The sequence below is a fragment of the Aegilops tauschii genome, chromosome 7 (assembly GCF_002575655.3).
Source record: "Aegilops tauschii subsp. strangulata cultivar AL8/78 chromosome 7, Aet v6.0, whole genome shotgun sequence".
Classification (NCBI taxonomy): domain Eukaryota; kingdom Viridiplantae; phylum Streptophyta; class Magnoliopsida; order Poales; family Poaceae; genus Aegilops; species Aegilops tauschii.
In genome coordinates this window covers 579,310,220-579,333,113 of record NC_053041.3, presented here as the reverse complement: position 1 = coordinate 579,333,113, position 22,894 = coordinate 579,310,220, and positions in this window count along the sequence as shown.

Here is a 22,894-nt window from a genome sequence, read left to right as displayed (position 1 = left end):
AAAGAAAGAATTTATGAAGTGTGAATGCTAGCAGGTGCATAAGTTTGATCAATGATAATTTCAATCACCTTTTCTAGCATCACTATATGTCATAACAGTAGCTCATATCATAAAACTTTGCATGATCAAGTAACAAACTATTCACATGTTAAAGTATAGATCATAAACTTTCTTGAAAACTAACAAACTGTGTTATTAGTCATCAAACAATTACAATTCATCTTAGTTTCAGGAAGAGTCTATGTCAGAGCTTTGATTCAGCAAACTTCACATACTCAACTATCATTTAGTCTTCCATGATTGCTACCACTCAAAGCATATTTTTAGAACAAATAGTATTCATCGAACACAGAGAAAGATAGGGGCTTAATGTCTCGCCTCCCAACCTTTTACCTCAAGGGTAATGTCAACAGTAATAATTCATGCTCAAATATATTTGAATGGCCATATATGCTTAGATCTTTCCATCACATGATGCTTGCCAACTAAAGAGTGGGTTGGAATGAGAAGGAATACTACTGACTCTTGCATAAAAGTAAAAGATAGGCCCTTCACAGAGGGAAGCAGGGATTTGCAGAGGTGCCAGAGCTCGAAGCAAAAAAAGAGATGAAAATAATTTTGAGAGGTATGCTTTCATTGTCAACATAACGACCAAGAGTTCCCAATATCTTCCATACTAGATACATTATAGGTGGTTCCCAAACAGAAAGGTAAAGATTTTACTCCCCCTCCACCAACAATCACACTCCACGGCTTGTCCGAAACAACGGGTGCCGTCCAACTTTCAACAATCCTGGGGGAGTTTGTTTAGATTATTTGTGAATTTGTTTTTGATCTTTTGATCATAGGACTGGGCATCCCAGTTACTAGCCATTTTCTCGTGAATGATGAGCGGAGTCCACTAATCGTGAGAATAACCCACCTAGCATGGAAGATACTGACAGCCCCTAGTCGCTACATGAGCGATTCGGGCATACAAAACATATTATTATTTGAAGGTTAGAGTTTGGCACATGCAAATTTACTTGGAATGGCAGGTAAATACCGCATATAGGTAGATATGGTGGACACTCATGGAAGGAACTTGGTTCAAGGATTTTGGATGCACAAGCAGTATTCCCGCTTAGTACAGATATTTTGTCTAGCAAAGGATTCTAAATAGCAAGCACCACATGTTGGAGGATCTATAACAATATAACTTCTATACAAATATACCTAAGCATAACTCATTATGTTGTCTTCCTTGTCCAACTTCAACTAATTTGCTCAGGTTTGTAAATAATTAATGGGGCTCACAATCATAGAAGATGTCCAAGATAGTATATTTATATGTGAAATCTCTCTTCCTTCAATATTCTTTCATGAATTGTTCAAGTGACCAATACAATGTTTGCTAACCTTCAATAAATTTACCACCTCTACTTCTTATATGTGAAGTCATTACTCCCCATGGGATAAGCATATGAAACATATATAATTTCAGATTTATGACATTCAAATCATTCAACCATTTACTCATAGGATATAAGTGAAGCACACGAGTAAATGACAAACTACTCCAAAAAGATATAAGTGAAGATCAATGAGTAGTTAAATAATTATGTAGCTATGTGAAGACTCTCTCTCATTTAAGAATTTCAGATCTTGGTATTTTATTCAAACAGCAAGCAAAACAAAATAAATCGACATTTCAAGGATAGCACTCATCATGTGAAGAAGCTAAAACTTAGGCTCAACCGATACTAACCGATAATTGTTGAAGAAGAAAGGTGGGATGCCTACCGGGGCATCCCCAAACTTAGATGCTTGAGACTTCTTGAAATATTATCTTGGGGTGCCTTGGGCATCCCCAAGCTTGAGTTTTTGTGTCTCCTTAATTCCTCTCATATCACGGTCTTCCTAAATCTCAAAAGCTTCATCCACAGAAAACTCAACAAGGACTCGTGAGATAAGTTAGTATAAACCAATGCAAAAACCTTATCATTTTCTACTGTAACAAATCACTAAAATTATTATTCAACATTGCATACTAAATACCTCTGCATATTTAATACTCCTATCCTCAAATAGAATCATTAAACAATCAAGCATGTGCAAACAATGCAAACATAACAGCAATCTGCCAAAACAGTACAGTCTGTAAAGAATGCAAGAGTATCAATACTTCCCTAACTCCAAAAATTATGAAATAAAATTCCCACTGTATTAAATTTATCAGAGCTTCTTATGAAAAAGGTTTCAACATTTTATCACATTCAGAATTTTCTAGGGAATTTTTACAACAGCGGTAAACTTTCTGTTTTGAAACAGCAACATGTATACTTGCAAAATAAGCATGGTAAAAGCTATCCTTGACATTTTTATTGAAAATAAAGATGCAAAACATTATTATAAATAACAGCAAGCAAATCCTAGCAAAATAAAATGATGCTTCAAGCAAAACACATATCATGTGGTGAATAAAAATATAGCTCCAAGTAAAGTTACCGATGAACGAAGACGAAAGAGGGGATGCCATGCGGGGCATCCCCAAGCTTAGGCTCTTGGTTGTCCTTGAATATTACCTTGGGGTGCCTTGGGCATCCCCAAGATTAGGCTCTTGCCACTACTTATTCCATAGTCCATCGAATCTTTACCCAAAACTTGAAAACTTCACAACACAAAACTTAACAGAAGATCTCGTGAGCTCCGTTAGCGAAAGAAAACAAAACACCACTTCAAGGTACTGTAATGAACTCATTCTTTATTTGTATTGGTGTTAAATCTACTGTATTCCAACTTCTCTATGGTTTATAAACTATTTTACTAGCCATAGATTCATTAAAATAAGCAAACAACACACGAAAAACAGAATCTGTCAAAAACAGAACAGTCTGTAGTAATCTGTAACTAACGCAAACTTCTGGAACTCCAAAAATTCTACCAAAATAGGAAGACCTATATAATTTGTTTATTGATCTACTGCTATTGGAATCAGTATTTTATCACGTTCTGGGATTTTTAACAATTGTTTTCGTGAACAGAAAGTTTCTGGAATTTTCAGCAAGATCAAATAACTATCATCCAAGAAGATCCTATAGGTCTTACTTGGCACAAACACTAATTAAAACATAAACCACATCTAACCAGAGGCTAGATCAAATATTTATTACTAAACATAACCAAAAAGAAAGAACAAAAATAAAATTGGGTTGCCTCCCAACAAGCGCTAACGTTTAACGCCCCTAGCTAGCCATGATGATTTCAATGATGCTCGCATAAAAGATAAGAATTGAAACATAAAGAGAGCATCATGAAGAATATGACTAGCACATTTAAGTCTAACCCACTTCCTATGCATAGGGATTTTGTAAGCAAACAACTTATGGGAACAATAATCAACTAGCATAGGAAGGCAAAACGAGCATAACTTCAAAACTTTAAGCACATAGAGAGGAAACTTGATATTATTGCCATTCCTACAAGCATATATTCCTCCCTCATAATAATTTTCAGTAGCATCATGAATAAATTCAACAATATAACCAGCACCTAAAGCATTCTTTTCATGATCTACTTGCATAGAAATTTTACTACTCTCCACATAAGCAAATTTGTTCTCATCAATAGTAGTGGGAGCAAACTCAACAAAATAACTATCATGTGATTTAAAATTAAGATCAAGATGACAAGTTTCGTGGTTATCATTATTCTTTATAGCATACATGTCATCACAATAATCATCATAGATAGGAGGCCTGCTTTCATCATAATAAATATTCTCATCAAAACTTGGGGGACTAAACATATCATCTTCATCAAACATAGCATCCCCAAGCTTGTGGCTTTGCATATCATTAGCATCATGGATATTCATAGAATTCATACTAACAACATTGCAATCTTGCTCATCATACAAAGATTTAGTGCCAAACATTCTATAGATTTCTTCTTGTAGCACTTGAGCACAATTTTCCTTTCCATCATACTCACAAAAGATATTAAAAAGATGAAGCGTATGAGGCAAAATCAATTCCATTTTTTGCAGTTTTATTTTATAAACTAAACTAGTGATAAAACAAGAAACTAAAAGATTCGATTGCAAGATCTAAAGATATACCTTCAAGCACTCACCTCCCGGGCAACGGCGCCAGAAAAGAGCTTGATGTCTACTACGCAACCTTCTTCTTGTAGACGTTGTTGGGCCTCCAAGTGCAGAGGTTTGTAGGACAGTAGCAAATTTCCCTCAGGTGGATGACCTAAGGTTTATCAATCCGTGGGAGGCGTAGGATGAAGATGGTCTCTCTCAAGCAACCCTGCAACCAAATAACAAAGAGTCTCTTGTGTCCCCAACACACCCAATACAATGGTAAATTGTATAGGTGCACTACTTCGGCGAAGAGATGGTGATACAAGTGCAATATGGATGGTAGATAAAGGTTTTTGTAATCTGAAAATATAAAAACAGCAAGGTAACTAATGATAAAAGTGCGCACAAACAGTATTGCAATGCGTTGAAATAAGGCCTAGGGTTCATACTTTCACTAGCGCAAGTTCTCTCAACAATAATAACATAATTGGATCATATAACTATCCCTCAACATGCAATAAAGAGTCACTCCAAAGTCACTAATAGCGGAGAATAAACGAAGAGATTATGGTAGGGACGAAACCACCTCAAAGTTATTCGTTCAGATCGATCTATTCAAGAGTTCGTACTAGAATAACACCTTAAGACACAAATCAACCAAAACCCTAATGTCACCTAGATACTCCAATGTCACCTCAAGTATCCGTGGGTATGATTATACGATATGCATCAAACAATCTCAGATTCATCTATTCAACCAACACAAAGTACTTCAAAGAGTGCCCCAAAGTTTCTACCGGAGAGTCAAGACGAAAACGTGTGCCAACCCCTATGCATAGGTTCATGGGCGGAACCCGCAAGTTGATCACCAAAACATACATCAAGTGGATCACATGATATCCCATTGTCACCACAGATAAGCATGACAAGACATACATCAAGTGTTCTCAAATCCTTAAAGACTCAATCCCATAACATAACTTCAAAGGGAAAACTCAATCTATTACAAGAGAGTAGAGGGGCAGAAACATCATAAGATCCAACTATAATAGTAAAGCTCACGATACATCAAGGTCGTGCCGAATCAAGAACACGAGAGAGAGAGAGATCAAACACATAGCTACTAGTACATACCCTCAGCCCCGAGGGTGAACTACTCCCTCCTCGTCATGGAGAGCGCCGGGATGATGAAGATGGCCACATGTGAGGGATCCCCCCTCCGGCAGGGTGCCGGAACAGGGTCCCGATTGGTTTTTGGTGGCTACAGAGGCTTGCGGCGGCGGAACTCCTGATCTATTCTGTTTTGTGATGTTTTTAGGGTATATGGATATATATAGGCGAAAGAAGTCGGTCAGGGGAGCCATGAGGGGCCCACGAGGGTGGAGGGTGCGCCCAGGGGGGGTGGGCGCGCCCCCTGCCTTGTGCCTTCCTCGTTGCTTCCCTTACGTACACTCCAAGTCTTCCGGATTGCTTCCGTTCCAAAAATAACTCTCCCGAAGGTTTCATTCCGTTTGGACTCCGTTTGATATTCCTTTTCCGTGAAACACTGAAACAAGGAGAAAAACAGAAACTGGGACTGGGCTCTGGGTTAATAAGTTAGTCCCAAAAATAATATAAAAGTGCATAGTAAAGCCCATTAAACATCCAAAATGGATAATATAATAGCATGAATACTTCATAAATTATAGATACATTGGAGACGTATCAGGGCCTTCTCCGGGGATCTGCCAGAGGGGGAATCAATCACGGAGGGCATCTACATCAACACCATTACCTCTCCGATGAAGCGTGAGTAGTTTACCACAGACCTTCGGGTCCATAGTTATTAGCTAGATGGCTTCTTCTCTCTCTTTGATTCTCAATACAAAGTTCTCATCGATGTTCTTGGAGATCTATTCGATGTAATACTCTTTTGCGGTGCGTTTGCCGAGATCCGATGAATTGTGGATTTATGATCAAGTTTATCTATGAATATTATTTGGTTCTTCTCTTAATTCTTATATGCATGATTTGATATCTTTGCAAGTCTCTTCGAATTATCGGTTTAGTTTGGCCTACTAGATTGATCTTTCTTGCAATGGGAGCAGTGCTTAGCTTTGGGTTCAATCTTGCGGTGTCCTTTCCCAGTGACAGTAGGGGCAGCAAGGCACGTATTGTATTGTTGCCATCGAGGATAAAAAGATGGGGTTTATATCATATTGATTGAGTTTATCCCTCTACATCAAGTCATCTTGCTTAATGCGTTACTCTGTTCTTATGAACTTAATACTCTAGATGCATGCTGGATAGCGGTCGATGTCTGGAGTAATAGTAGTAGATGCAGAATCGTTTCGATCTACTTGACACAGACGTGATGCCTATATTCATGATCATTGCCTTAGATATTCTCATAATTATGCGCTTTTCTATCAATTGCTCGGCAGTAATTTGTTCACCCACCGTAATACATGCTATCTTGAGAGAAGCCACTAGTGAAACCTATGGCCCCCGGGTCTATTTTACATCATATTAGTTTCCCGTCAACTTGCCAATTTCTGTCGCCGTTCTTTTATTTTGCAATCTTTACTTTTCAATCTATACAACAAAAATACCAAAAATATTTACTTTACTATCTTTATTAGATCTCACTCTTGAGAGTGACCGTGAAGGGATTGACAACCCCTTTATCACGTTGGTTGCAAGGTTCTTGATTGTTTGTGCAGGTACTAGGTGACTTGAGCGTTGTCTCCTACTGGATTGATACCTGGGTTCTCAAAAACTGAGGGAAATACTTACACTACTTTGCTGCATCACCCTTTCCTCTTCAAGGGCAAACCAACGCATGCTCAAGAGGTAGCACTCCACCTGGTTGCTGCCTCCACTCTCCACTAGGGCCCATGAAGGCCCATTAATTTCCCGGGGGGTTCTGGTAACCTCCCGGTACTCAGGAAAAATGCCCGAACATCCCAGAACCATTCCGATGTCCAAATGCAACCTTCCAATATATCAATATTTATGTCTCGACCATTTTGAGACTCCTCGTCATGTCCGTGATCTCACCCGGTACTCCAAACAAACTTCGGTTCTTCAAATCACATAACTCATAATAAGAATCATCATCGAACGTTAAGCGTGCGGACCCTACGGGTTTGAGAACTATGTAGACATGACCGAGACACATCTCCGGTCAATAACCAATAGTGGAACCTGGATGCTCATATTGGCTCCTACATATTCTACGAAGATCTTTATCGGTCAAACCGCATAACAACATACGTTGTTCCCTTTGTCATCGGTATGTTACTTGCGCGAGATTCGATCGTCGGTATCATCATACCTAGTTCAATCTCGTTACCGGCAAGTCTCTTTACTTGTTCCGTAATGCATCATCCCGCAACTAACTCATTTGTCACATTGCTTGCAACGCTTATAGTGATGTGCATTACCGAGAGGGCCCAGAGATACCTCTCCGATACATGGAGTGACAAATCCTAATCTTGATCTATGCCAACCCAACAAACACCTTCGGAGACACCTGTAGAGCATCTTTATAATCACCCATTTACGTTGTGATGTATGATAGCACACTAAGTGTTCCTCCGGTATTCGGGGTTGCATAATCTCATAGTCAGAGGAACATGTATAAGTCATGAAGAAAGCAATATCAATAAAACTAAACAATCATTATGCTAAGCTAATGGATGGGTCTTGTCCATCACATCATTCTCTAATGATGTGATCCCGTTCATCAAATGACAACACATGTCTATGGCTAGGAAACTTAACCATCTTTGATTAACGAGCTAGTCTAGTAGAAGCATACTAGGGACACTCTGTTTGTCTATGTATTCACACATGTCCTAAGTTTCCGGTTAACACAATTCTAGAATGAATAATAAACATTTATCATGATATAAGGAATATAAATAACAACTTTATTATTGCCTCTAGGGCATATTTCCTTCAGTCTCCCACTTGCATTAGAGTCAATAATCTAGATTACATAGTAATGATTCTAACACCCATGGAGTCTTGGTGCTGATCATGTTTTGCTCGTGGAAGAGGCTTAGTCAATGGGTCTGCAACATTCAGATCCGTATGTATTTTGCAAACTTCTATGTCTCCCTCCTTGACTAGATCGCGGATGAAATTGAAGCGTCTCTTGATGTGCTTGGTTCTCTTGTGAAATCTCACTACTAGAGAAAACCTTACTAGTGGCGCTGGTTTTTTACATACCAGTAGCGCGGGCACCCGCGCTACTACTAGGGCGCTACAGCTATTATTTAACAGTAGCGCGTTTCGAAACAAGCACTGCAGCCAAAATACTTAGTAGTAGCGCCTCTTTCTCTACCAACGCTACTACTATCATCACGTAGTAGTAGCGCCCTATTTTCTCCCCATGCTACAACTAGGTAAATAGAAATTAAAAATAATAAAAATAAGTCAGATGCAATATTCATGGAAATCAAGACAAGTCCAGTGCAAATAAACTAAGTTCACAGAACCATCTCACAAACATTAACGACAATACCACATTTAATATAACCACACAATCTCACAAACTCATATATAGTAGTCAACAATGCATGGATAGATCATAGTTGATAAGTCTACTAGGTAGTCATACTAGCATATATATGGTTCAGCAGCCACACGCATGCATATATAGTTCTAGATGATATCGATGACGATCATCATCCTCAAGCCTGGGCGGTGGGTGTTCCTGACAGTAATTAGGATTGCCTGTCCAACATGAAGATTCTTGCCGACGAGGAAGCTCTTCCACCCAACCGAATTGAAGTGTGTGCGACCGTCCGTGTCCACGCCGTACGCACAGGTGGTGACGGAGCCCTTCGCGGTAAGGCGTATTCCAGCAGAGCCTTCTTCATCAGGCTTGATACCACAACTCTCAGATAGGCTCTTTGGCAATTTCTGAATAAGAAAAACATATCAATTAATAAGTAGCCTCACACATTCTACACTATCAAAAGACAGTACTACATTTCTACTAAGCATGAATTCTACTAATAAGTATATATGGATTCTACACTATTAATAGTTCTTCGGATTCTACACGAAGCATATATATCATCGGATTCACTAAGCATATATATCATCGGACTCTACACTAAGTATAACAATAAAGCATATATATCATCGGATTCACTAAGCATATAGATCATCGGATTCACTAAGCATATAAGATTCACTAAGCATATATACTACACTAAGTATAACAATAATGCATATATATCATCGGATTCACTAAGCATATAGATCATCGGATCCACTAAGCATATAAGATTCACTAAGCATCTATATCATTGGACTCTACACTAAGTATAACAATAAAGCATATAAGATTCACTAAGCATATATATCATCGGAGTCTACACTAAGTATAACAATAAAGCATATCATCAAATTACTACAGTAAATGCAACATACCATGATATGCCGATCAACCATGGTACTTGTCAGGCGGGTCACGAATGTCACCCCGACGAAGTCAGCATGTGGCGGAATGATGTCCCATAGGTTGCACACCTCCTCCTCGCTCAACCTCATTCTTTGAGCTACGATGGCTTCATCAAGTGGGTCATCATCATCCTCATCATCTTCATCATCTTCTGCTTTGTTGACATAAATGACGGCCAGCTTGGGTCTTTCTGCTCTGAAACGGACCCATCCATCTCCTCCCACCTGCATCATATTTTGTCCTTTCTTGACCTCTATAGTGTAGGGGCCCCAAGGAGCCTCAAAGGTCATAGAGTCTCCGGTCAGCTTGTTGAATTCCGACCTCACATTGCATGGGACGATCTGTGTACAAAAAGAAAAATGATATATACACGATGCATTAATGCCAATAACACTAAAAACAAAATAGTGGTTACTAGTTTCATATAATTTATTGCCGCCGCATGAAGAAAACTAGACTCGAAGTAGATGCCGAACAGCGTGCCAGTTGCAAGGCTGCTGGCGCACCTTGACTTGCACCGTCGACATGGTGGTGGTGGTGGCGGCGCCATTTCCCTAAAGCAAAATATCAATTATCAATAACTCCTAAAAGGCAACTACACAAATATCAATTATGCATTATCTCTGCAAGCATGGCAAAGCAGAGCAATAACTCTTCCATCCTCATCAAGGACAACTCTCAGCCCTGACACAAGGGTAAAAACACTTCCATCCTCATCAAGGACAACTGAACTAAGTGGATCAATCCAGGGGAACACTTTATCTATTCCCACATCCAAAAGTAGAACTAGCTTAGAATCTTTCAAAACAGCACGACATAAGATTCACAAAACACAATAAGTAAACATCCATTCCACCTTTGGCATCAGATGCACAATAATTAAAACTATAAAAGGCAAACACCCCCCTTTTAGATCAGATACAACTCTCTGTCTCTCTGTGTTTTCTTTTTCTGAAATTTACCAAAAATGGGCTCACTAACAGCATCAGATGGATAGCGATTTGGGTCCATCATTCCATTAACGGCCGGGTGCTGGTGGATCGATGCCGTCACCGGCTAACCTCCTACTACTCCTAAAAGGTAATGAAACAAGACTGCAAGTGCATGCTTCCCTTTGCATCAACCGCTCTAGCCTCTATATAATATGCCTGCTCTAGCCCAACTCAGGCCTGGTCTACGCCTCTGCGGCCCCTCCCCTTTGTCGAGCGGCGCAACACTAAACAAAAGCCAAGTTTCGGTGAGCAACAAAAAGCCTCTACTTCTCTCCCCAATCACGCGAGGAAACATGAAAGGCCAGCACACTGCATATACGAACAACACTTCAAGTGTGCATGCCAAATCCCAAGATCTAGTAACATATAAGATGATATGTGATACTAATTAACAGTAGGATCTAGAGATGCATATGTGATACTAATCCTATTAATCCACATGTGATACTAATTAACAGAGGGGGCGGAGCGCTGCGTAGGGGCAGCAAGGGGAGTGGGGAGGCGGCCGGCGACAGAGGGGGCGGCGAGAGGGGGAGGAGCGTTGCTTAGGGGAGGATGAGCATTAGCTGCGGCGGCGGTGGCGTGTGTGGTGGCTGGGGTGCTGCTGCGGCAGCGCCGTCGGCTGGGGTGGGGTGGGGAGGAACCCTAACCGCGGCGGCGGCGTCGGGCAGAGGGAGAGGATCGATGTGAGAGCGAGGGGGTGCGGGGGGGGGGGGGGGGGTTTCTTTTTGTGTAGTAGTAGTGCTGCGTACGGGCCGACGCTACTGCTAAGTGCTACCTCTTGAGCACTGCGTTGGTTTTCCCTTGAAGAGGAAAGGGTGATGCAGCAAAGTAGCGTAAGTATTTCCCTCAGTTTTTGAGAACCAAGGTATCAATCCAGTAGGAGGCCACGCACGAGTGCCTCGCACCTACACAAACAAATAAATCCTCGCAACCAACACGATAAGGTGTTGTCAATCCCTACACGGTCACTTACGAGAGTGAGATCTGATAGCTATGATAAGATAAAATTTTTGGTATTTTTGTGATAAAGATGCAAAGTAAAGAAAGTAAAATAAAAACGGCAATGGAAATAGCTTGTTGTCGGGAGATTAATATGATGGAAAATAGACCCGGGGGCCATAGGTTTCACTAGTGGCTTCTCTCAAGAGCATAAGTATTTTACGGTGGGTGAACAAATTACTGTTGAGCAATTGACAGAATTGAGCATAGTTATGAGAATATCTAGGTATGATCATGTATATAGGCATCACGTCCGAGACAAATAGATCGACTCCTGCCTGCATCTACTACTATTACTCCACACATCGACCGCTATCCAGCATGCATCTAGAGTATTAAGTTCATAAGAACAGAGTAACGCTTTAAGCAAGATGACATGATGTAGAGGGATAAACTCATGCAATATGGTATAAACCCCATCTTGTTATCCTCGATGGAAACAATACAATACGTGCCTTGCTGCCCCTACTGTCACTGGGAAAGGACACCGCAAGATTGAACCCAAAGCTAAGCACTTCTCCCATTGCAAGAAAGATCAATCTAGTAGGCCAAACCAAACTGATAATTCGAAGAGACTTGCAAAGATAACCAATCATACATAAAAGAATTCAGAAGATTCAAATATTGTTCATAGATAAACTTGATCATAAACCCACAATTCATCGGTCTCAACAAACACACCGCAAAAGAAGATTACATCGAATAGATCTCCACAAGAGAGGGGGAGAACATTGTATTGAGATCCAAAAAGAGAGAGGAAGCCATCTAGCTAATAACTATGGACCCAAAGGTCTGAGGGAAACTACCCACACATCATCGGAGAGGCTATGGTGTTGATGTAGAAGCCCTCCGTGATCGATGCCCCCTCCGGCGGAGCTCCGGAACAGGCCCCAAGATGGGATCTCACGGGTACAGAAGGTTGCGCCGGTGGAATAAGGTTTTTGGCTCCGTATCTGGTAGTTTGGGGGTACGTAGGTATATATAGGAGGAAGAAGTACGTCGGTGGAGCAACAGGGGGCCCACGAGGGTGGAGGGCGCGCCTGGGGGGGGGGGGGTAGGCGCGCCCCCTACCTCGTGGCCTCCTGTTTGATGTCTTGACGTAGGGTCCAAGTCCTCTGGATCACGTTCGTTCCGAAAATCACGTTCCCGAAGGTTTCATTCCGGTTGGACCCTGTTTGATATTCTTTTTCTGCGAAACTCTGAAATAGGCAAAAAAACAGCAATTCTGGGTTGGGCCTCCGGTTAATAGGTTAGTCCCAAAAATAATATAAAAGTGTATAATAAAGCCCAATAATGTCCAAAACAGAATATAATATAGCATGGAACAATCAAAAATTATAGATACGTTGGAGATGTATCAAGCATCCCCAAGCTTAATTCCTGCTCGTCCTCGAGTAGGTAAATGATAAAAACAGAATTTTTATGTGGAATGCTACTTGGCATAATTTCAATGTAATTCTTCTTAATTGTGGTATTAATATTCAGATCCGAAAGATTCAAGATAAAAGTTTAATATTGACATAAAAATAATAATACTTCAAGCATACTAACTAAGCAATTATGTCTTCTCAAAATAACATGGCCAAAGAAAGTTATCCCTACAAAATCATATAGTCTGGCTATGCTCTATCTTCACCACACAAAATATTTAAATCATGCACAACCCCGATGACAAGACAAGCAATTGTTTCATACTTTTGACATTCTCAAACTTTTTCAATCTTCACGCAAAACATGAGCGTGAGCCATGGACATAGCACTATAGGTGGAATAGAACGGTGGTTGTGGAGGAGACAAAAAGATGAAGATAGTCTCACATCAACTAGGCGTATCAACGGGCTATGGAGATGCCCATTAATGGATATCAATGTGAGTGAGTAGGGATTGCCATGCAATGGATGCACTAGAGCTATAAGTATATGAAAGCTCAACAAAAGAAACTAAGTGGGTGTGCATCCAACTCGCTTGCTCACGAAGACCTAGGGCATTTTGAGGAAGCCCATCATTGGAATATACAAGCCAAGTTCTATAATGAAAAATTCCCACTAGTAAATGAAAGTGATATCATAGGAGACTCTCTATCATGAAGATCATGGTGCTACTTTCAAGCACAAGTGTGGTAAAAGGATAGTAACATTGTCCCTTCTCTCTTTTTCTCCCATTTTTTTATTTGGGCCTTTTTTCTCTTATTTTTTTATGGCCTCTTTTCTTTTATTTTTTTATTTTTTCGTCCGAAGTCTCATCCCGACTTGTGGTGGAATCATAGTCTCCATCATCCTTTCCTCACTTGGGACAATGCTCTAAAAATGATGATCATCACACTTTTATTTTCTTACAACTCAACAATTAGAACTCAATACTTAGAACAAAATATGACTCTATATGAATGCCTCCGGCGGTGTACCGGGATATGCAATGAATCAAGAGTGACATGTATGAAAGAATTATGAACGGTGGCTTTGCCACAAATACAGTGTCAACTACATGATCATGCAAAGCAATATGACAATGATGGAGCATGTCATAGTAAACGGAACGGTGGTAAGTTGCATGGCAATATATCCCGGAATGGCTATGGAAATGCCATGATAGGTAGGTATGGTGGCTGTTTTGAGGAAGGTATATGGTGGGTGTATGATACCGGCGAAAAGTGCGCGGTATTAGAAAGGCTAGCAATGGTGGAAGGAAGAAAAGTGCGTATAATCCATGGACTCAACATTAGTCATAAAGAACTCATATACTTATTGCAAAAATCTACAAGTTATCAAAGCAAAGTATTACGCGCATGCTCCTAGGGGGATAGATTGGTAGGATAATACCATCGCTCGTCCCCGACCGCCACTCATAAGGAAGACAATCAATAAATAAATCATGCTCCGACTTCATCACATAACGGTTCACCATATGTGCATGCTACGAGAATCACAAACTTTAACACAAGTATTTCTCAAATTCACAACTACTCAACTAGCATGACTCTAATTTCACCATATCCATATCTCAAAACAATTATCAAGCATCAAACTTCTCATAGTATTCAACACATTCATAAGAATTTTTCTTTTACTAATCTTGTATGCCTATTATTGTTAAAGCAAAATACCATGCTGTTTTGTAGGACTCTCAAAATAATCTAAGTGAAGCATGAGATAACAATAGTTTCTATAAAACAAAATCACCACCGTGCTCTAAAAGATATAAGTGAAGCACTAGAGCAAAAACTATATAACTCAAAAGATATAAGTGAAGCACATAGAGTATTTTAACAATTTCCGAATCATGTGTGTCCCTCTCAAACGGAGTGTACAGCAAGGATGATTGTGGTAAACTAACAAATAAAGACTCAAATAATACAAGACACTCCAAGCAAAACACATATCATGTGGTGAATAAAAATATAGCTCCAAGTAAAGTTACCGATGGAAGTAGACGAAAGAGGGGATGCCTTCCGGGGCATCCCCAAGCTTTGGCTTTTAGGTGTCCTTAGATTATCTTGGGGTGCCTTGGGCATCCCCAAGCTTAGGCTCTTGCCACTCCTTGTTCCATAATCCATCAAATCTTCTACCCAAAACTTGAAAACTTCACAACACAAAACTTAACAGAAAATCTCGTGAGCTCCATTAGCGAAAGAAAACAAAAGACCACTTCAAGGTACTGTAATGAACTCATTCTTTATTTATATTGGTGTTAAACCTACTGTATTCCAACTTCTCTATGGTTTATAAACTCTTTTACTAGCCATAGATTCATCAAAATAAGCAAACAACACACGAAAAAAGAATCTGTCAAAAACAGAACAGTCTGTAGTAATCTGTAACTAACGCAAACTTCTGGAACTCCAAAATATCAGCCAAAATATGACGACCTAGGCAATTTGTTTATTGATCAGCAGCAATTGGAATCAATATTTTATCTCGTTCTGGTGATTTTTAACAATTGTTTTCGTGAACAGAAAATTTCTGCAATTTTCAGCAAGATCAAATAACTATCATCCAAGAAGATCCTATAGGTTTAACTTGACACAAACACTAATTAAAACATAAAAACACATCTAACCAGAGGCTAGATCAAATATTTATTCCTAAACAGAAGCAAAAGGCAAAAAAAACTAAAAATAAAATTGGGTTGCCTCCCAACAAGCGCTATCGTTTAACGCCCCTAGGTAGGCATAATAGCAAGGATAGATCTAGGTATTGCCATCTTTGGTAGGCAATCCATAAGTGGCTCTCATAATAGATTCATAAGGTAATTTTATTTTCTTTCTAGGGAAGTGTTCCATGCCTTTCTTTAATGGAAATTGGAATCTAACATTCCCTTCCTTCATATCAATAATTGCACCAATCGTTCTAAGGAAAGGTCTACCAAGAATAATAGGACATGAAAGATTGCAATCTATGTCAAGAACAATAAAATCTACGGGCACATAGTTCCTATTTGCAACAATAAGAACATCATTAATTCTTCCCATAGGTTTCTTAATGGTGGAATCCGCAAGGTGCAAGTTCAAAGAGCAATCATCAAAATCACGGAAACCTAGCAAATCGCACAAAGTCTTTGGAATCGTGGAAACACTAGCACCCAAATCACACAAAGCATAGCATTCATGATCTTTAATTTTAATTTTAATAGTAGGTTCCCATTCATCATAAATTGTTCCAGGGATAGAAACTTCTAACTCAAGGTTTTCTTCATAAGATTGCATCAAAGCATCAACAATATGTTTGGTAAAAGCTTTATTTTGGCTATAAGCATGAGGAGAATTTAGCAAGGATTGCAACAAGGAAATACAATCTATCAAAGAGCAGCTATCATAATTAAATTCCTTGAAATCCAAAATAGTGGGTTCATTAATATCTAATGTTTTGATCTCTTCAATCCCACTTTTATCAATTTTAGCATCAAGATCTAAAAACTCCGAATTTCAGGAATGCCTTCTAGGTAAAGGTGGATCATATTCAGTCCCATCATTATCAAGATTCATATTGCAAAACAAATATTTAATAGGGGACACATCAATAACTTTTAGATCTTCATCTTTGTTTTCATAAAAATTAGAAGAACACGCTTTTATAAAGCAATCTTTCTTAGCACGCATCCTAGCGGTGCTTTCTTTGCACTCATCAATGGAAATTCTCATGGCTTTGAGAAACTCATTGATATCATGCTTAGGTGGAATAGATCTAAGTTTCAAGGAATCAACATCAAGAGAAATTCTATCGACATTCCTAGCCAATTCATCAACTTTAAGCATTTTTTCTTCAAGCAAAGCATTGAAATTCTTTTGCGAATTCATAAATTCCTTAACACTAGTCTCAAATTCAGAGGGCATCTTATTAAAATTTCCATAAGAATTGTTGTAGGAATTCCATAATTATTAGAGGAATTACTAGGATAAGGCCTAGGATTAAAGTTTCCTCTATACGCGTTGTTACCAAAATTATTTCTACCAACAAAATTCACATCCAAAGATTCATCATTATTCTCAATCAAAGTAGACAAAGGCATATCATTAGGATCAGAAGAAACACTTTTATTAGCAAATAATTTCATAAGTTCATCCATCTTTTCACTCAAAACATTAATTTCTTCTATCGCATGCACTTTTTTATTAGTAGATCTTTCAGTGTGCCATTGAGAATAATTAACCATAATATTATCTAGGAGTTTAGTAGGTTCTCCTAAAGTGATTTCCATAAAAGTGCCTCCCGCGGCCGAATCTAAAAGATTTCTAGAAGCAAAATTCAATCCGGCATAGAAATTTTGTATAATCATCCACAAATTCAAACCATGCGTAGGGAAATTACGTATCATTAAATTCATCCTCTCCCAAGATTGTGCAACATGTTCATGAACAAGTTGCTCAAAATTCATAATATCGTTTCTAAGAGAGATGATCTTAGCGGGAGGAAAATACTTAGAGATAAAAGCATCTTTGCACTTATTCCAAGAATCAATACTATTTTTAGGCAAAGACGAAAACCAGGCTTTAGCATGATCTGTAAGCGAAAAAGGAAATAGCTTCAATTTAACAATATCATTATCCACATCTTTCTTCTTTTGCATATCACACAAATCAACGAGGCTATTTAGATGAGTAGCGGCATCTTCACTAGGAAGGCCGGCGAATTGATCTTTCATGACAAGATTCAACAAAGCAGCATTGATTTCACAAGATTCAGTATCGGTAAGAGGAGCAATCGGAGTGCTAAGGAAATCATTGTTGTTGGTATTGGTAAAGTCATATAATTTGGTATTATCTTGAGCTATCATGACAAACAAGCAATCCAACACACGAGCAAACAAGAAGCAAGTGAAAAAGAGGCAAACGGAAAAGAGAGGGCGAATAAAACTGCAAGGGTGAAGTGGGGGAGAGGAAAACGAGAGGCAAATGGCAAATAATGTAATGCGGGAGATAAGGGTTTGTGATGGGTACTTGGTATGTTGACTTTTGCGTAGACTCCCCGGCAACGGCGCCAGAAATGGCTCGTTGTCGGGAGCACAAATCTTGACTTGGCCTTGCGTAAGCCTCCCCGGCAACGGCGCCGGAAATCCTTCTTGCTACCTCTTGAGCACTGCGTTGGTTTTCCCTTGAAGAGGAAAGGGTGATGCAGCAAAGTAGCGTAAGTATTTCCCTCAGTTTTTGAGAACCAAGGTATCAATCCAGTAGGAGGCCATGCACGAGTCCCTCGCACCTACACAAACAAATAAATCCTCGCAACCAACGCGATAAGGGGTTGTCAATCCCTACACGGTCACTTACGAGAGTGAGATATGATAAGATAATATTTTTGGTATTTTTGTGATAAAGATGGAAAGTAAAGAAAGTAAAATAAAAACGACAACGGAAATAGCTTGTTGTCGGGAGATTAATATGATGGAAAATAGACCCGGGGGCCATAGGTTTCACTAGTGGCTTCTCTCAAGAGCATAAGTATTTTACGATGGGTGAACAAATTACTGTTGAGCAATTGACATAATTGAGCATAGTTATGAGAATATCTAGGTATGATCATGTATATAGGCATCACGTCCGAGACAAATAGATCGACTCCTGCCTGCATCTACTACTATTACTCCACACATCGACCACTATCCAGCATGCATCTAGAGTATTAAGTTCATAAGAACAGAGTAACGCTTTAAGCAAGATGACATGATGTAGAGGAATAAACTCATGCAATATGATATAAACCCCATCTTGTTATCCTCGATGGCAACAATACAATACGTGCCTTGCTGCCCCTACTGTCACTGGGAAAGGACACCGCAAGATTGAACCCAAAGCTAAGCACTTCTCCCATTGCAAGAAAGATCAATCTAGCAGGCCAAACCAAACTGGTAATTCGAAGAGACTTGCAAAGATAACCAATCATACATAAAAGAATTCAGAAGATTCAAATATTGTTCATAGATAAACTTGATCATAAACCCACAATTCATCGGTCTCAACAAACACACCGCAAAAGAAGATTACATCGAATAGATATCCACAAGAGAGGGGGAGAACATTGTATTGAGATCCAAAAAGAGAGAGGAAGCCATCTAGCTAATAACTATGGACCCGAAGGTCTGAGGTAAACTACTCACACATCATCGGAGAGGCTATGGTGTTGATGTAGAAGCCCTCTGTGATTGATGCCCCCTCTGGCGGAGCTCCGGAACATGCCCCAAGATGGGATCTCACGGGTACAGAAGGTTGCGGCGGTGGAATTAAGTTTTTAGCTCCGTATCTGGTAGTTTGGGGGTACGTAGGTATATATAGGAGGAACAAGTATGTCAGTGGAGCAACAGGGGGGCCACGAGGGTGGAGGGCGCGCCTAGGGGGGGTAGGCGCCCCCCCTACCTCGTGGCCTCCTGTTTGATGTCTTGACGTAGGGTCCAAGTCTTCTGGATCATGTTCATTCCGAAAATCACGTTCCCGAAGGTTTCATTCCGTTTGGACTCCGTTTGATATTCTTTTTCTGCGAAACTCTGAAATAGGCAAAAAAACAGCAATTCTGGGCTGGGCCTCAGGTTAATAGGTTAGTCCCAAAAATAATTTAAAAGTGTATAATAAAGCCCAATAATGTCCAAAACAGAATATAATATAGCATGGAACAATCAAAAATTATAGATACGTTGGAGACGTATCACTAATCCCACTAGCTGTAGCGCCCGTTCAAAGAAAACGCTATAACTAAGTGGGCTACCGTTTTTGCCCTGCAGCCCACGTAACAGCAGCGCGGCCCAAGCTAACAAACGCTGCTGTTATTAAGTAGCAATAGCACGTTCTTTACGAGGCACCACTGGTACATACCAGTAGTGTGGGGTGTATAACCCACGCTACTGCTAAATGTCTACCTATAAGCATTTTCCTAGTAGTGTCTGAATTCCTTTGCCAAGGCAATTGCTCCAGTATTGTCACAAAAGATTTTCATTGGACCCGATGCAATAGGTATTACACCTTCATCCAGACTCCATCATTTGCTGCTTCTGAAGCAGCTATGTACTCCGCTTCACACGTAGATCCCGCCACGACGCTTTGCTTGGAACTTCACCAACTAACAGCTCCACCATTCAATATAAATATGTATCCGGTTTGTGACTTAGAGTCATCCGGATCAGTGTCAAAGCTTGCATCGACGTAACCATTTACGACGAGCTCTTTGTCACCTCCATGAACGAGAAACATATCCTTAGTCCTTTTCAGGAATTTCAGGATGTTCTTGACCGCTAACCAGTGATCCACTACTGGATTACTTTGGTACCTCCCTACTATACTTATAGCAAGGCACACATCAGGTCTGGTACACAGCATTGCATACATGATAGAACCTATGGCTGAGGCATAGGGAATGACTTTCATTTTCTCTCTATCTTCTGCAGTGGTCGGGCATTGAGTCTCACTCAACTTCACACCTTGTAATGCGGGCAAGAACCCTTTTTTGACTCATCCATTTTGAACTTCTTCAAAATTTTATCAAGGTGTGTGCTTTGTGAAAGTCCAATTAAGAGTCTTGATCTATCTCTATAGATCTTGCCTAATATATAAGCAGCTTCACCGAGGTCTTTCATTGAAAAATTCTTATTCAAGTATCCTTTTATGCTATCCAGAAATTCTGTATTATTTCCAATCAACAATATGTCATCCACATATAATATTAGAAATGCTACAGAGCTCCCACTCACTTTCTTGTAAATACAGGCTTCTCCAAAAGTCCGTATATAACCATATGCTTCGATCACACTATCAAAGCATATATTCCAACTCCGAGAGGCTTGCACCAGTCCATAAATGGATCGCTCGAGCTTGCACATTTTGTTAGCACCTTTAGGCTCGACAAAACCTTCTGGTTGCATCATATACAACTCTTATTTAAGATATCCATTAAGGAATGCAGTTTTGACATCCATTTGCCAGATTTCATAATCATAAAATGCAGCAATTGCTAACATGATTCGGACAGACTTAAGCATCGCTACGGGTGAGAAGGTCTCATCGTAGTCAACTCCTTGAACTTGTCGAAAACCTTTCACAACAAGTCGAGCTTTGTAGACAGTAACATTACCGTCAGTGTCAGTCTTCTTCTTGAAGATCCATTTATTCTCGATGGCTTGTCGATCATCGGGCAAGTCAACCAAAGTCCACACTTTGTTCTCATACATGGATCCCATCTCAGATTTCATGGCCTCAAGCCATTTCGCGGAATCTGGGCTCATCATCGCTTCCTCATAGTTCGTAGGTTCGTCATGGTCTAGTACCATGACGTCCAGAACAGGATTACCGTACCACTCTCGTGCGTAACGTACTCTAGTTGACCTATGAGGTTCGATAGTAACTTGATCTGAAGTTTCATGATCATCATCATTAATTTCCTCACTAATTGGTGTAGGAATCACTGGAACTGATTTTTGTGATGAACTACTTTCCAATTCAGGAGAAGGTACAATTACCTCATCAAGTTCTACTTTCCTCCCACTCACTTCTTTCGAGAAAAACTCCTTCTCTAGAAAGGATCCATTCTTAGCAACGAATATCTTGCCTTCGGATCTGTGATAGAAGGTGTACCCAACAGTTTCCTTTGGGTATCCTATGAAGACACATTTCTCCGATTTGGGTTCGAGCTTATCAGGTTGAATCTTTTTCACATAAGCATCGCAGCCCCAAACTTTAAGAAACGACAACTTAGGTTTCTTGCCAAACCACAGTTCATATGGTGTCGTCTCAACGGATTTAGATGGTGCCATATTTAACGTGAATGCATCCGTCTCTAAAGTATAACCCCAAAACGATAGCGGTAAACCAGTAAGAGACATCATAGATCGCACCATATCTAATAAAGTACGGTTACGACGTTCGGACACACCATTACACTATGGTGTTCCAGGTGGCGTGAATTGCGAAACTATTCCGCATTGTTTCAAATGAAGACCAAACTCATAACTCAAATATTCACCTCCACGATCAGATCGTAGAAACTTTATTTTCTTGTTACGATGATTTTCCACTTCACTCTGAAATTATTTGAACTTTTCAAATGTTTCAGACTTATGTTTCATCAAGTAGATATACCCATATCTGCTCAAATCATCTGTGAAGGTCAGAAAATAACGATACCCGCCGCGAGCCTCAACACTCGTCGGACCGCATACATCAGTATGTATTATTTCCAATAAGTCAGTTGCTCGCTCCATTGTTCCGGAGAACAGTCTTAGTCATCTTGCCCATGAGGCATGGTTCGCAAGCATCAAGTGATTCATAATCAAGTGATTCCAAAAGCCCATCAGCATGGAGTTTCTTCATGCACTTTACACCAATATGACCTAGACGGCAGTGCCACAAATAAGTTGCACTATCGTTATTAACCTTGCATCTTTTGGCTTCAATATTATGAATATGTATATCACTACAATCTAGATTCAACAAAAATAGACCACTCATCAAGGGTGCATGACCATAAAAGATATTACTCATATAAATAGAACAACCATTATTCTCTGATTTAAATGAATAACCGTCTCGCATCAAACAAGATCCAGATATAATGTTCATGCTTAACGCTAGCACCAAATAACAATTATTCAGGTCTAAAACTAATCATGAAGGTAGATGTAGAGGTAGCATGTCGACGGCGATCACATCGACTTCGGCCATTTCCCACACGCATCGTCACCTCGACCTTAGCCAATCTTCTTTTAATCCGTAGCCCCTGTTTCAAGTTGCAAATATGAGCAACAGAACTAGTATCAAATACCCAGGCGGTACTACGAGCATTAGTAAGGTACACATCAATAACATGTATATCAAATATACCTTTCACTTTGCCATCCGTCTTATCCGCCAAATACTTGGGGCAGTTCCGCTTCCAGTGACCAATCCCTTTGCAGTAGAAG